The following is a 17,077-nucleotide window of genomic DNA, read 5'->3' as shown; positions in this document are numbered from 1 at the left end:
AAAGTTTATGCTAGTGAGGACATATTACTTCTATGTACAGTATAGGAGTAGGGGAGTTAGACTTAGTAGGATATTCCTAGAGAATAAATATATATAAGCAATGAAAAAATGCAACCATCTAGAATTGTTAATTAAATTGAAACAGAGACTAATTAACAAAGGTATTTAGAGCTAGTTCTTCAGATGGGAGAGAATAGGAGGGGGAGGAGAAGGTAAAGCTCATAAGTAGAGTCATAAGATTAATCAGGATTGATGCATGGGCATAGCCAGAGAGTCTTTAGGTGTTGTTTGAGTTTTTGTTTAAAGAGGAAAGGTGATGACATACTACTTAGAGTGGTAGGTAGTGAGTTCCAGTGTTTACCTATGGTGTTAGAAAAAAGTGAATCGCCTGCAATGTTATTAGACTTAGTTAGCTTCACAAGAGGTTTATTACAGGAGCGCAGTGATTTTAGATTAGAATAGGGAGATATGAGATCAGAAATATGGGGGTATTATCCGGTTGGTGAAATAACCTGTGTATAAAGGTAAGTTGGGAGACTAGTAGGGTATTGTTCAATTCTAGCCAGTTTAGTTGTAATAGATTAAGGCAGTGGTGAGTTCTAAATGGATTTCCTGTAGCAAATCTAGCAATGCTATTGTAAGCATTTGATAGTTTAGTAAGGTTTTTTTCTTTAAGTTAGTGTATATGGGAGAGGCATAAAGAAGAGTTGAAATAAGATGAGATTGAGCAAGTGTAATTTAGCCTGTGGAGATAGAAAGTTTTTAATTCTAAATAAGGAGCCAAGTTTTCTATTTACGGTTTTGATAGTGTTATTAATGTGGTTTTCAAAAGTGAGGTTATTGTCAATTGTAATGCCTAACAGTTTTGTGGTAGAGTCAGGGACTATGTGTGTGCCATTATTAGAGGTAATAGAGAAGTCAGAGAGGGGAGACTTCCTATTGGGTCTGAAAAGCAGGAGTTTGGTTTTATTGGCATTTAAAAGTAGGCAGCGTTTCAGGAACCATGCCTCAACTGTGGTAAATATGTTCTGTGTTAGGGTTTGTAGTTCAGAGGAGGTATTAGCAGAGCAGATGAGAGTTGAGTCGTCTGCATATTGAATGCATGTAGCTTGAGGTATTGCTACATGTAAGTCGTTAATGAATAAAGAGAAAAGAAGGGGACCTAGGATGGAACCTTGTGGTACTCCAAGAGAGACTGGCAGAAGAGATGAAAGTGTGTTATCCTAGAGAACAGCCTGTTGCCTGTAACTAAGGTAGGAGGTAAACCATTGAACCGCATTGGTATCTAGTGAGAGAGATTCAAGGGTTTTTAGGAGCAGATGGTGGTTTACCATGTCAAAGGCTTTTGACAGGTCTAAGAAGAGAGCAGATGTTAGGATACTATTATTGCGGTTTTTATTGATACACTCTCAGTTTATCTGAATCTAAGGACTTATGCCTTTGAAATGTAGACAACAGATCTGAAGTCCATTGTTACAAGTCAGAAAGTACCTAAAAGGAAGTGTGTGCATCACTGCTTTGTAGTCAACATACAGCTGTGGACATAAACAGACAGTTGCACCAGATAGTGATCTGCTTTCATGAGTTGTGGGGGAAGTGGACTGAGCAACTTGGTAGAGATGGGGATTGTCACTTTATAAATGCTATGCCAGTTAATATGATATTGCAACATTATTAGTATACAAAAGGACAATCTCCACCTAAGTGAGACAGGAGGTAAAAGCATCCATTATTTATTTATTTATTTAAATTTGTTGATCGGGAGTGTCCGACTGGACGTAGGTCCATTTTCAGCGGAGGCCCGGGGAGAAAAGCTCCACAGTAAAATAAACAGACAGTAGTTACATTTGATTACATAGCGATTAACAATTTAACATAGCAATTACTTACAACATATTTACAGATGAATAACATAGTTCATCAGTAGAAAACTAGAATCTTTATCTGTAAAGTACATAACAGACATTAACAAATGTTACAATGAGAAGTTCCTGCTGTATAATAAGTACTAGGCTTATGAGCATCTGAGGTTGCTATAATCAAGGTACTTAGTTGAGTGGAGAGAAAGGTAGTGGTTGGATGGGGTGGATGATATTAGAGTGGGAGTTGCAAGGGCATAGCCAGCATGTTTTTAGGTGCGCTTTTAGTAAAGTTTTGAAGTTGGTGCATGATGGTACGGAGGTAATTGTGGGTGGGAGTGAGTTCCATAATTTGGCTATGGCGCAAGAGAATAGTGCTTCACCAGTAGAGTTATTGGCTTTAGTGATATACAAGTGATTTTTGTTGCTGGATCTTAGTGGTCTGGTGGTGCGATAGGGTTGGAGTAGATTCTGGAGGGATGGGACATTTAGTGGATGGTTTACTAGTTTGTGGGCGAGTGAGAGTTGATACCACTGAAGGAGGTGAGGGAGTTCAAGGCAGCCCAGTTCAGCAAGTGAGAGACAGTGGTGACTATGGTAGGATGCCCCTGTGGCGAATTTGGCGATTTTGTTGTAGCAGGTCTCTAGCTTGTTTAGATCACATTGCCTTAGGTTGGTATATATTGGAGAGGCATAAAGTAGGGTGGAGATAAGGTGGGAATTTGCTATTGAAATCTTTGCTGCTTTGGTGAGAAATTGCTTATTTCTGTATAACGCTCCTAGTTTTTTGTGGACTTTTTATGGTCATGGATATGTGAATGTCAAATTTTAGTTTATTGTCTATTTCCACTCCTAGCAATTTGGTGTGTTCTGTTGGGTGTATAGTGGTGTTGTCTTTTGCTGTGATGTTAAAGTGAGAGTTGTTTTGAGTATGTTTGGTGGGTTGGAAGATGAGTAGTTTAGTTTTGTTTGGGTTGAGTATTAATTGGGCATCGGATAACCATGTTTCAACAGAGGAAAATGCTTCCTGTGTGACTTTTTGCAGTTTGGGTAGGGACTGGGCTGAGCAGATGATGGTCAAGTCATCTGCATATTGTATGAGTGTGCCATGTTTGGTGGCAGATGCTAGATTATTGGTGTAAACAGAGAAGAGTAGGGGTCCAAGGATGGATCCTTGGGGAACCCCTATGGAGACAGGTAGTTGGGGAGATATGTCATTCTGCCATACAACGGATTGTTAGCGATCAGACAGGTAACTCTGAAACCAGTTGGTGACTGATTGTGAGAAGGATAGGTTATTGAGGACAGAGATAAGTTGTTTGTGTGGGACCATGTCAAATGCTTTAGATAGGTCTAGGAAAGTAGCAGAGGAGAGATAGCCATTGTTTTTATGCTGAAGGATAGTGTTAGTAAAGGAGAGTAAGGCAGTGGTGGTGCTATGGTTTGGTCGGAAACCATGCTGAGTACTGGAAAGGAGGTTGTTAGTAAGTAGGTAGTCTGAGACCTGAGAATGTATGCATCTCTCTAGTATTTTGGAGAGTGGAGAGAGAATAGCTATGGGGTGGTAATTGGTTAGTTCTGCGGAGGGTCTGCCTTTGTGGAGGGGAATTATATCTGATACTTTCCACAGTGTGGGAACGTAACTTTCTGACAGAGATCGGTTAATCAAGATGGATACTGGGTAGGCCAGAGCATCAGCTGCGATTTGTAGGTAATCACTTGGGAGGTAGTCTGCTGCTAATTTGGTGGGTTTAAGTTTAGTTAAGAGTTTTTTTATGTTGGAGGTAGGTACAGGAGAAAAAGAGAAGGCAGTGGGGAGATTACTAGTTGAAGGTGTGGGTTGGAGGGGAGGGGGGTTGTATTGTTTAGCTAGTGATAGTATGGTTTGGGTGAAGTGTGTGTTGAATGAGGTAGCAATATTTTCTGAGGAGTGAGGGATGTTAGGAGGAGGGGTACTGACTTTACCTGGGTAGAGGATGGAGTTAACAGAGGACCAGAATTGTTTGGGGCTGTGTTGTGAGGAATCTAGGGCAGGCCAGTAGTATTGGAATTTGTCCTGTTTTATTAGCTTTTTGACTCTATTGCGTAGTTCTAGGAATTTCTGTCTAGCTGAGGGGGTTTTGGTTTTGCGCCAGTGCTCCCAGGCTTTATCCCTGTTTTTCATTTCTGACTTAGTGGTTTTCTGTAGTCATGGGGAGGGTAGTGCTTTGGTTCTGGAAAATCTTATGGGGGCATGGTAATTAAGGATGTTCAGGAAGGTAGTATTAAAAAATTCAACTACATCATCTAGACTGAGGTACTTTAGAGGATTCCAGTTACATTCTTTGAGGGATGAGATGAATGTGAGTGGGTTAAAGTTTAGTTTTTTACGTATTTGACGGCAGATGACAGGTTTAGCTTGGTATAGGTATTTTTTGAGTAGGAATGTTGGGGAGTGATCACTGAGGGTATCTGATAAGCAGCCTGTTATATATGACTGGGGGCTCTTACTGACTAGTATCCAACCCAGGGTAGTGTGCTTGCTGGAGTTTTTATTTATCCTGGTTGGTGACTGGACTAGTTGGGTGAAGCCATGAAGGTGTACATGATGGGTTGGATTGTTGCCAGAACAGGATTGCCAGTCAATATTGAAATCACCTAAGATGATAGTTTCTTGGGGGAGATGGTGGGTAGACCAGCTGAGGAGGTTTTCTAGTGGAGGGATGTTTTCGCCAGGCCATGCCATTAGGCATTTACTTCAATAAGTCAGTCTATGAACTGTCCCTATCTCCCATTTTATTAGCCAACACAAAACTAATGACTGAAAACAAATGCAAATGTTATCCCTCTGGTTGACAAAGCAGGTTGGACTGCTTAACCTGACCACAACAACCAATGTTCAACTGAGTTAATAGAATTCAAGTTATGCTTTTGCAAAAATCCAATTCCACAAAAAGTAACTTGAAAACCATAAAAAGGCAGAACAAATCTTTTTTTTTTTTTTTTTGTAGGGGAGCAAGCCCCACACCCCTTAAATTATATATACCAAATCAACTGTTGCACTACAGTGGAAAAAGGGACCCCCCCAAAAAAAAAAGAAAAAACATACCACCAGCTCACACAATTTAACACAATGCAATTAAATAAACAACAATATACTGGTCTTAAGCAGCATTTTCCTTTCACCTAGAATGATGCCTCAATATAAAAAAAAATGACTGACTTTAATAATTGGCTTAGTTTTTGGTATAATTCTAAAGGGATCCAGTATATGTCAGCCTGGGAAGACATGATCAACAGACCTTGATGCTTTGCCAGAGATGGTCTTGATCTGTCACCCCTGGGATTTCGCCTACTGGCTAAGACTCTTGCCACCTCCACAGTGCCTTTTTTAGGCAGTGTCACAAAGATAAAGCTCCCAACTTAAAAATAGCAAACAAAAACAACCTCAAGATCATGCTGCTAAATGCTAGAAGTCTTAACAAGAAACTGCACTCACTGGAAGCAGTCCTCTCCCTGGAGGACGCAGACATTTGTGCACTCATGGAGACCTGGTTCAAGGCTGTGGAGAGCACCCCAGGCATACTGGGTTACACCTTCTTCCACACGTTCAGACCACAAACTGAAGGCAAGGAAATTAAAGGAGGCGATGTATCAATATTCATCAAAGATAAATACAACTCCAGATTGCTTTAACAGTATGATGCTCTAGAGGATACTACAGGTGCAATTAATTGTTAGTAGGACACTTATTCAAGTCATTGCCATCTACAGAACCTGCCATGAATCAGGACACCCACTCTGCTTATTTGGATCAACTTGAGTCCATCAAGATACATCCGAACGCCATGGTTTTGGGTGACTTTAACTACCCCAGCACTGAGTGGGTGAATTACACATGCTCAAACTCACCTGCCCAAAGGTTCCTTGACTTTGTCAAATCCAATTTCCTGGGCCAGCTGGTTGACACCCCCACAAGGGGCACCAACATCCTGGATCTGGTTCTTACAAATATGGGAGACCACTGTAGCACCCCCACTGTAAGTTCATCCCTGGTGAGATCTGACCACATATTAATATCATTTGAAGTAACTATCACACCTGACCATCCCCCCAGCAGCAACTAGATTAAAAAACTTCTCCAAAGCATATTATAACTTCTTACAGGATGGTATAAATAGCTTCACTGCACTCCTCCAGAAGGAACTGGTAACTATACCGAGCTCTACACCAATACCCTATACAAGCACCTGTATAACCGCATTGACTCAGCAGTACCTGTTAGAACCAAAACAAGCTCTTCAAGGAACAGTAAACCTGCCTGGTGGACAACCACCATTAACAGGCTTTATAATAAAAGGAAGAAACCACTAAGAGTAAGAAGGAGCAGGCTCTAAACTGGAGAAACTCTCTCTTCAGCTTAAATAAGCAAATAAAACTTCTTGTGAAGTCCTCCAAGGCAAACTTCGAATCCAAGTTAACTTCCTGAACAAAGGGCGACCATAAGGCATTCTTTAGTTACATCCGTAACCTAAAAGGTAAGGCCCAGACCTGCACTGAACTGATAGTTAATGGTAACACATATACTGATCCTGTGGAGATAGCTAAACTGTTAGCTGACAAGTTTGGTGAACACTTCACTTCCCTGTCCCCGCCAGATATATCTCATGACATCTATACCATCTGTCCCCTACCTTGTATCTCTAAAGAGCAGGTCAAAAACACAGCATCAATGGGACCTGGTAACATCTCAGGCTGCATCCGACATGGGCTCAAACAAGAATTAGCATCACCATTGGGTACTGTTTTCAATCACAGTATAAGCACCAGGTTTATCCTAGCTTAATGGAAAGCAGCCACTATTATCGCCTTGCACAAAAGTGGTGTCTCTACTGACCCCAGGAACTACAGACCTATTAGCCTGACTAGCCTTATCTGCAAGGCCATGGACAGAATCATCATGGACCTTATCAACAAAGATATAGCTAATCTCCAAACACTATATCCTACCCAGTTTGGATTTGTCAAAGGGAGATTGTGCCTGTTAAACCTGGTGGACTTCTTTGAGACAGTCACCAGGGTCTTGGACGAGGGGAAATATGTGCATACAGCCTACCTAGACCTAGCCAAGGCATTTGACACCAACCTTCACTCAGGCATCATTGACAAACTCTCCCAGCTAGATATCAACCTTATATCATAAGGTGGGTTGCGAACTGGTTCACTGATAGAACCCACACGGCCAAAATAGGGGAATCCACTTCCAGCAGCAGACCTGTAACCAGTGGTGTTCCACAGGGATCGGTTCAGGGACTTCTACTGTTTGGAATCTATTTCTCTGAAGTACAAGCTAAAACCAAGGGACTGTGGCTGACAAAGTTTGCTGATGACTGCAAACTGGGTGCAGTCACAGAATCTCCAAACAATGTCAACATCCTGAAAGAAGGTCTTACGCAAACAAATGATTGGTGCCAAAGTCATGGCCTCAAACTCAATGCAAAAAAATGTATTATCATCCCTTTCAGTAAGAGCGATGTTCCTGCAAATTGCCACATCAACGGCAATGTCCTAAGTATGCACTTAGTGGTGAGAGATCTGGGCACTCAGGTTGATAGCAACCTTGCCTTTGATCACCATGTTTCCACAGTGGTAAGAAGGACATTCTATATGGCTCATCTCATAAATAAGGGCATTGCCTCGAGAAAAGGACACGTTTTCACCTCCATGTACTCTTCACTTATTAGTCCAATAATTGAGTACAACACCCCTTTTGGTATGTACCTTTCAAAGCACCTGCAGCAATTGGAGAGACCAAAAAGGTTCCTCCAAGGAAAATTCCAGGTCTTCAGTAGCTATCCTATATGGATCAGCTGAAATCACTGGCACTTTATTTTGTTTCATACTGACTACTCAGAGGCGATCTCCACCTTGTGTATAAGGCGATCATTGACCCTGCTTTATTGGAAATGCTGTACATTTGAAAGTCAAATGGCACACCAGTTACTCGCTCTAAGGACCTAAACCTGGTATGTGACATCAATAGATCCTGCTGGCGGGATAGATTTATCTTCCAGAGGTTACCACACCTTTGGAACAGACTGACACTTCATGTCAAACACCACACCTCATTGGCCCTCTTCAAATGCAATCTGGATGACTGGACAGGTAACCGCAAGTTCACCCCGGGGGTTCCACCTGTGTCCATGTTGGACAGGGGTAAGAGGTGCTGAACGTGGTAGCAAGGGTAAATTTGGCTAGGCTTGTAAGGGCCCTCGAGGCATTAGCCTAGTAACTTCCTATGATCCTATGAATATTCATCTTTCAATAAAAAGACTGATGACTGTACAAACTTCATTGAAGAGTAGGCATACTGATCACAACACAGAATAGCAAAGCTGGTTGGTTTGATGACAGGGTAGTTTTCCCTGTACAAGAATAGTGTCTACTTATGAGCAACCTCTGACTGGTAAACAATAAAGTGCTCCTCCAGTTTAAACATTTTCTCAGTCAAGCTGGTCCTTCTCCATTAATGTTCCAACCTTATCCCTAATCCCTGAGTTGAGAGAGATCACTGCTGTACCATGGTACTCAGGACCCACTATAGAAGTAAAATACCTGAAGTGGGAAAAAAGTATCTAAAGCCTCATCAGCAACCTTAATAAAAGCTGCAAGGAATAAATCAAATCAACATTAGATCGAAAGACATTTGCCAAGCACACAAATAAGAAGTTATGTACCTACCATAACGTTCCATGTTAGTTGTCTTCTCTCGCCTTCTTTCTTGCTTGATGGGTTTGCTAAGCTCGAGAGTCACTTTTACCAGCTCGAGGCAGCCCCATATCCCATGATGCATAAGTACCCAGATCTCGTTTGCTGACAAAGGGCAATAGCACCAAGCATAAAATACTTCCCAAAGGAAGAAAGAAAACTTACAGATGGAAGAAGGACCAGGTCTGAATGGTCTTCAGCATAACAGTTTCTTATACAAGGTTTGTCCAGGCCAGGGGAAGGAGGGAGAAGACAACTAACATGGAGCGTTATGGTAGGTACATAACTTCTTAATGTTAAGTTGTCAATCTCGCCTTCATTCTGCTTGATGGGACCCCCTAGCACCTCTATCCTGGGTGGCTCAATGGAACAAACTCTTGAGGACTGTAGAGCCAAAACTGGCTCTGTCCCTGGAGGCCAAGTCCAATTTGTAATGGGAAACAAAAGTGTGAGGAGTAGCCCAAGTGGCGCTGCACAAATAGTGTCCAAAGGAAGTCTAGCTTGAAAAGCTGTAGAAGTAGCTAAGCTCCTAGTTGAATGTGCTTTAGGTTTTGAGCACAGCTGTTTTCCCATAAATTTCAGAGATGACCGAAGAAAGCCATCTGGACAAGGTCACTTTAGAAACAGGAAGGCCTTTTTATTATCCGCATAGGAAACAAAAAGTTGATCAGATTTTCTAAATTTTTGTTCTGTCCAAATAATATCTAAGTTGACGGTGGACATCAAGATAATGTAGCTTTTGTTCAGCTCTATCTGAATAGTTAGGAAAAATACAGGGAGATCAATGGATTGATTCAGATTGTTCTTTGAGGCGACCTTAGGTAAAAGGTTGGATTAGTTCTCAAAGATACTCTGTCTTTGTGAAAAACCAAATAGGGGGTCGAACCGAAGAGCATGAAGTTCAGACACCCTCCTGGCAGATGTAATAGCCACTAGGAATAAAGTTTTCCATGAAAGATATTTCAGGCAACAAGAAACAGCTGGCTCGAAGGGGAAGAATCAAGGATGTCAGCACTAAATTTAGATCCCACTGAGGAGGAGGATTCCTGATTGGAGGTTTTAGTAGGAAAATTCCTTTCAAGAAGGCCCTGCAGAGCCTATGGGACATAATATTATGATCTGCTATCCCGACATGAAAATTGGAAATAGCAGCCAATTGAACTCTGACTGTGGAAGAAGAGGAGCCTGCATGAAAAATCTCTGCTAAGAAGTCCAGGACTGCCTGAACAGGGGCAGTAAAAGGATCAATATTTTGGGCCTTAGCCCAATAAGAGTTCCATTTGCTTGTATAAATCCTCCTGGTAGAGGATTTTAAGCTACTATGATGTCTCTAACTGGGTTAGAGATCAAAGGAAGCCTGGCTAAGGAAGGAAGTGGAGCAACCATGCTGTGAGGTTGAGAGAAGGGATTGACCGGTGCAGCTGACCCGATTGGTGAATCAGAAGATCTGGCACTGGGTCCAGATGCGCTGCACCAAAAGGTGATGATGGAGGAACGGAACCAAACCTGTCGAGGCCAGTAAGGGGCAATGAGAATCAATTTGGCTCTCAAAGCGGTAGCTTTCTGGATCACCTGAGGGATCAGAGGAAATGGAGGGAAGGCATAAAGAAGTCCCTGGGGCCAATCCTGGGTCAGAGCGTCTCTGGGGGATGGCCTGATAGAGGGAAGAGGCTGAAGAAGTCTGGACATTTGCTGTTTTGGGGAGTAGCAAAAACCCCATTCCAGAAAAATCTCTTCCGCTATAGATTGCTTGAGAGACCACTCGTGAGGCATGAGGATAGCTCTGCTCAATCTGTCCGCTATAATGTTGGTTTTCCCAGGGATATGCGTTGCTACCAGAAACCGATGAGAGGAGATCGCCCATTGCCATAGTCTGACACAAGGGGTAGGACTTGGTTCCGCCCTGTTTGTTGATATACCAAACTACAGACATGTTGTCTGTGTGGACTGCAATTGTCCCTACGGGAAGAAAGTCGTTGAGGGCTTCTCATCTCCAGGACATTTATGTGCAGATATGAACCATCCTGCCCTGATAATGACCCCCACCCGATCAGGAGGCATCCGTGGTGACAGTGGCTATCGGGGATGGGGTACAAAGTACCTGCCTTGGTGAACCTGAGACGATGTGATCCACCAAGCAAGATGCTATGTCTGTGTCACCAGAATCTGGTGACGCTGGTATGACCACTGTGTGAACAGCATCCACTGAAGAAGGCATGTAGAATCGAGCCAGGGGAAGAAGAGTAATGAGCCATGAGACCTAATACCTTTAGAACCATTCTGGCCTGTATTTTCTTGCTGGCCAGAATGATCCTGACATGAGTCTGAATGTCTGAAACTCTTTGTTCTGTAAGGGTAGCTGACATCCGAACAGTGTTTAAGTTTGCGTCTATGAAGGTAATAGACTGGCAGGGCGATAAGGATGACTTTTCCAAGTTGATTGAGATGCCCAAATGAGAACAAAGGTCTATTGTGTAATCGCTGATGCCTGGTGGTGGCTGACAGGAGCCAGTCGTCGAGATACGGAAACACCTGGAATCCTTGACGTCTCAGGTGAGCCGTGACCACTGCCATGCATTTGGTGAACACTCTGGGGGCTGTAGTGAGACCAAAGGGCAGGGCTCTGAACTGGAAATGACTGGACCCCAGCCAAAGCGGAGAAATCTCCTGGCGTCTGTGAATTTTGATGTGATAGTGCATCCTGAAGATCTATTGAGCACATCCAGTTGTCCTTCTGTAAGAAGGGCAGAATTGACTGAAGAGTGACCATTCGAATCTTGTCTTCCTGACAGACTTGTTGAGTCTGCTGAGATCAATATTGGTCTCCAGTCTCCCGTCTTTTGGGGACCAAAAAGAACCTTGAGTAGATTCCGGCTCTGAATGGTCTGTTGTAACTGGCTGAATGGCTCTTTTTGCAGTAGTTTTGAGACTTCTAACTCTGCAATTTGGTACATCTGGAAGGGAATTTGAGGGAAGGGACTTTCCTCGAAAGGAATTATGTAACCCTTGGATATGATCGACTGTACCCATCTGTCTTGAGTGAGGGAATGCCAGGCTTCTGGGTACAGTGATAATCTTCCCGACTGCCTCCAAGGAGGGACAGCCGGGCAACACCTCAGGGATGCTGAAAGGGCTTGTCAGAGAGAGGCTCCCTGTTTCCCTGGTTCTTGGACCCCCTCTGCCTCTAGAGCGTCTGTTGTTGTTACCCCTCTGCCTCTAGGGGTAAACTGACCACGTGAATCCGGCGTGACTCCTTGGGATTTACGGAACCACATCTTCCTTCTGTCCTTTGGGATAAGGTCTAGAAGGGGTGGAAAAACGGACTCCAACAGCAGAAAGAGTCTTGCCGTCCTGCTCGCACCTGGTCAAGGTTTCCTTCACCTGAGGGCCAAACAAAGCTGACCCATCAAAGGGAGAATTTGTGAAGGGCCTTAAAGGGATCCATAAAATCACATAGCATCCAGGCTTGGCGTCTAAGAGCCACACCTGTACCTGCGGCTCGCTCCATCCGCAGCATAAGATATTAGCATGGAGGAGTTTGCAATGGAATTGAGGGTTCCTAGCTCAATTTTTCTTGAGCCCCTGCAGCTGTAGGATCCTGAACTACTTCTCCCAGCTCCTTCAGGATATCCCTCTGGAGTCTGGTGAAGTGACATAGGTAATTCAGCAAAGGTCGCTGAGGAAAACATCCGCTTACCGTACCTATCCATGGTCCTAGAGTCCTTATTAGGAGGATGGAAGGATCTGCAAGTTCCTTTGGTGGGCGCAGCCACCACCATGGCATCAGCGGGACACCCTTAGTAAGGAATTGTTTGTCACACGGGGCAGTGATAAATTTTGAAGGCCTCCTAGGGACTGGCTCTACAGAGTCAGGAGCTGCCCACCCAGGAGGTGGAGGGCCGAGATCCAAACGCCTCTAGGTATACTGACTCATCCTCAGAGGGATTGTTGGTGGGCCAGTTTCCCTCTGTTTCAGAAGTTCTAGGATGTCTGAGAAGGAGACATCCTCAGAGGGGATCTAGGGGATCCCTCTGACTCATCAAAGTCAGTATCAGTGACAGACTCGGGGAGTCTACATGCTTCGTCCTCTTCCTAGGAGGATCTCAAACATCAGGAGAATCCTCGGAAGAGAAATTCCCAATGGGGAAACCTGAGGCGGAGGATCTCTGGGTCCTGTAGCAAGAGAAGTGGCAGAGATGTCAACAGGTACTATAGAGGTAGGAGCTACGGGAACAGACTGCTGTCTGATACCAGTGGCCAGTACTCTCTTCTTTTCCTCGAATGCTCCCCCCCCCAGGCTGGTCCGAGAGAACCGCTCCGAAGAGCTAGGAACTCCAGGAACCACCGAAGGGAAGTCTCCGAGGCAGATGTGCCGAGCTCACCAAGGCCGAGGCTCCAAGGGGAAGGACAAGGGTCCGATGCCACTCACCTCGGAGGAGACCATGGAAGCCCGACCACGAATCCCTCTAAGGAAGGTCTCAAGAGGAGATAAGAGTAGAGGCTGAAGGAACAGAAGGGGGTATCCGTCCTCCAGCCGTAGCAGTAACCATTCCCGAAGACTCCAACTCCAAGCTCTGGGGTAGAGTTGAAGGAGGAACTGTAACGGGGTGTGGACCAACAGTCGTCTGTTGAGACGGACTGTGTAACATTTGGGCCAGTACCTGTGACTTAAGTAATCTACTGACCACTCTCTCTAGGTCATGATCTGACAACCTGGATGACCTTGAAGATCGGCTCCGATGGCTCCGTTCCGATAGAAGAGGTGAAGAGTATCGGCCCCAAGGAAGGACCCCCCGCCCTCTTCCGGGAAGGACCCACCGGAGCCGATACTATAGATCCTGTCGGAGCCGACCTCTCGGAGCCGACAGGAAGCCTCGATGTATCGGCTCCAGCGGGCGATACAGCCGCCGACACTGCCACATGGGTGTCGGAACCGATCGGAGCCGACATCGAAGTGGTCGATACAGATTCGGCACCGATAGGCATCGGTGCTGTTAAGCCAGAATCAGCTCCAGCCGATCTCGACTCAATGCAGTCGAGCCGAGGCCGCAGGCTTAGATACAGAAGCCTGGGCCTTGGAAGATTTAACTGATTTGGAAGGAGCCGACTTGCCGGAGAGCCCTCGGCAAGAAGGCCCCTAAGGATCAGTTTATTACGTCTTTGCTGCAGGACTCTCTGGCTGAAGGAATGACAAATAGCACAGGAGTCCTGCAGGTGAAGAGGGCCCAGGCAATACAGGCAAGAAGTGTGACCGTCTGTCAGAGACATCTTCTGACAGCACGAGTCACACTTCTTAAAACCTGAGACCCTCTCCTTTGACATGGTGCTTTACACAAACACACACACACACCAGTCAAAAATTAACTTAAATAAATTACCCAAAAAGGTATTTCTATAAACAACACACACACCCTAACAGGGAGGGGATGGGATGGGTAAATTTGACTAAAATAATTAGAAAAGACAGGGATTTTCTGTCACAAAAGGTAAAAAATTAACTAATAACTAACAATTAAGGGTTTTAAGAAAAGGGGCTTAAATATCCAAAGAGAATCACTTACCAGGAGCTGGTAAAAGGAGGACCTCAATCTGGGTACCGCCTTGCATCATGGGATATGGGGCTGCCTCGAGCTGGTAAAAGTGACTCTCGAGCTTAGCAAACCCATCAAGCAAGAATGAAGGCGAGATTGACAACTTAACATGTAGATCATTAGGTGCTGCATGTTTTAAGTTCCTGTACAAGAGACACTCAAAAGTGCATGACCTTACTAGGGGAGAGCCACAGTAAATTGGAACATATGGTGATCACACGAAAAGATAAGCCCCACCATCAGGTCAGAGATGACCCAACTCAGCTGGAAAGTAAATGCTAATGAATGTCTTTTTATTACTAGTTGAAAAGCTAGTAACCTGTAAAACTCAAATCCTTGCAAAACAGAAAGGAATTCATATGTAAGAGCCACTGGCATGTCATCAACCCAGAAGCTGCAATCTCCTACAGCCAAACAGTTTAAGTGAGCAAACATCTGAGCAAATGAAGAAATAAGTGAGGTCCTGTAAGAATAACAGCATTATGGCTCAGTGGAAGCTAAAGTGGAATAAACACACGTTTTCCTAGTGGCAAAGATATACTCAGAAGTGCTGCTGGCCTAGCTGTGAACTACATACTACGGCACTTTACATGCTCAGCACCGCTAAGTTGTACTGCTAAAAGAACTACCAAGGCTTTAGCCATTCCAGCATCTGTGGCACCTGAGCACATCACTATGAAATGAAGATATGGTATGACAATTTGTAGGAATGACTAATTCCTAATGTATGGGTTTTCTCTTTTTGAAGTAGGATATTATGCTTATTTTCCCAAAAGATATAAAGCACAAAAACATACGAGTTACCCTCATCAATTGATAAAATTTAATGAATTTCATCTGTCTTGCCCTTTACAATGAAGAATCTTTAATGAGAACATTTCCCAAAATCCCACACAGATAGAGAAAAACCTGCTTCAGTTACTAATAAGCCACTACGCATTTGTTACCAAATTCACATGGCAGTTAGCACAGAGTATTAAGGCCCTGAACTGTTAATGAGCTGTTTCCTGTACCCAAAGGGTACATGGTTTGATTCCTCCCACCTCTATTTGCTTACTGTTTGACTCTGAACAAGTCACATAGCCAGATGGTACTCTTGGGTCACACCTAAAAAGGGATGGTTGATCCAGTGGGAAGATCTGGTTAACAAATATATTTAAAAAAAGAATGGACATCAAGAAAAGTCATGGAAAAAAAAAACAGACAAGTAAGTGTCAAGAAAAGTAATGTGAAGACAAGGGAGGCTGAAGCAGAAGGGAGCAAGACAGAACTCTGATGCATAGTTAGCTCTTAAGATCACTTACTGAAAATTCTAACCAAATCTAAAATACTTCCTCTGTTGGATGTGATAATACCTGGTTATTTAATTAATAGTGTTAAACATGCTCTTGCAGACACAATCATCAAACTGTTTGACTTATGTTTAGCTACTGGTATGATCCCATGTAATTACAGGCCTATCAGCCTTAGAAGCCTCATCTGAAAACTCAAGGAACGTATTATAACTGGCTTCATACTGTGATATCAAGAATCTTGTTAGTTTTGACCCCCATCAGTTTGGTTTTATAAAGGACAAATCTACTCTATTTAAACTGGTAAATTTCTATGAAAGAGTTATTGTGGCTGTAGATGGTGGCCAATCAGTACATGTAGCATATCTTGACCTGAATAAGGCCTTTGACACTATTCACCATGCTAACATCATACAAAAACTAAATGCTTTAAAAATTGATACATCTGTGGTAAGATGGACAGCAAACTGGCTGAAGGACAGAACCCACACAGTGTGAACTGCAGGTATTTCATCTGACAGTATGAAAGTAGCCAGCACTGTCCCTCAGGGCTTAGTGCTACGACCACTCCTTTTTGGTTATTTACTTCTCATATTTCCATGCATAGTGCAAAGATGTCTGGCTAACAAAGTCTGTAGACTATTACAAACTTGTGTTTGTTGTCAAGTCACACTAAGATACTCAAACCTTCCAGAATGAACTTGCCTTAGTAAGCTCTTAGTGTGCAACAATGGGCTCAAGCTAAATGCTAAAAAGTGCAGCATCATTATTATTGGTAGACAACCCCTCCCCTCATCACACTGTATAGAAAACACACCTCTGCAAAATGACGATGCAATTTGGGACCAAGGTACCTGAGTTGATAGCTATCTCTCTCTTTCAACCATCATGGAACAGTTGCCATCAGGAAAGTCTATTATTTAGCCCAGCTACTTTCCAAAGGAATATAACCAAGGTATAAAGACGTAATCACGCCTTATACTCATCACTGATCAGGCCATTTGTTGAGTACAAAGCCCCCTTTTGGATGTCTCTTACTAAACATATCAATTAGTAAGACTTCAAAGGTTCCTAACCAAAAACATCACAGGCCTAAATCCCAGCGCTATCAAGGTGGGCTGGAAGCTCTATCCCTTTATTCAGTGTCTTACAGACATCTGAGGGGAGATCTCCATTTTCCTTACCGCAGTGTTAGAAACTCAACTGACCTGGACCTCCTATTTCTTTGCAAATCCAATATCCCCAACAATACTAGAATGAGGGACATACATCTTTACCACAAGATAAATAAATACAGTCGAGGTTTCTAACCTAGTGCCTCCCAAACCATTGGAATAAGCTTCCCCTGCAGGTTAAACAGAGAATTCACTACCTTCCTTTAAACATGAACTAGATGACTGGATGAGTATCCACAAATTTACTCCAGGATTGATGGTATGGCAGTCCTTTGGAAAGGAGGAGATGCCTGAGGCAGGGTACTAGCTAGGCACAAATGCTCATGAGACTTAATGGCCTTGGAATACCTGAAAAAGAATGAATCTACAAATACTTGGTACTAAAATACAAATTCTGAGATTTCACTGTCTCA

General features: G+C 43.5%; 1 protein-coding gene across 6 annotated transcripts in view; it reads right to left on the bottom strand.

Annotated features, from left to right (window-relative positions):
• The window catches only part of CEP164 (centrosomal protein 164), a 1,424,585-nt gene that overhangs the window by 175,139 nt on the left and 1,232,369 nt on the right, over positions 1 to 17,077 (bottom strand). The window lies entirely within an intron of this gene.

Source organism: Protopterus annectens, chromosome 8.part0, assembly GCF_019279795.1.
Source record: "Protopterus annectens isolate FY-2018-M chromosome 8.part0, PAN1.0, whole genome shotgun sequence".
Taxonomy (NCBI): Eukaryota; Metazoa; Chordata; order Ceratodontiformes; family Protopteridae; genus Protopterus; species Protopterus annectens.
The sequence above is the reverse complement of the archived record's forward strand: the minus strand, read 5'-3'. Positions and strand labels throughout refer to the sequence as shown.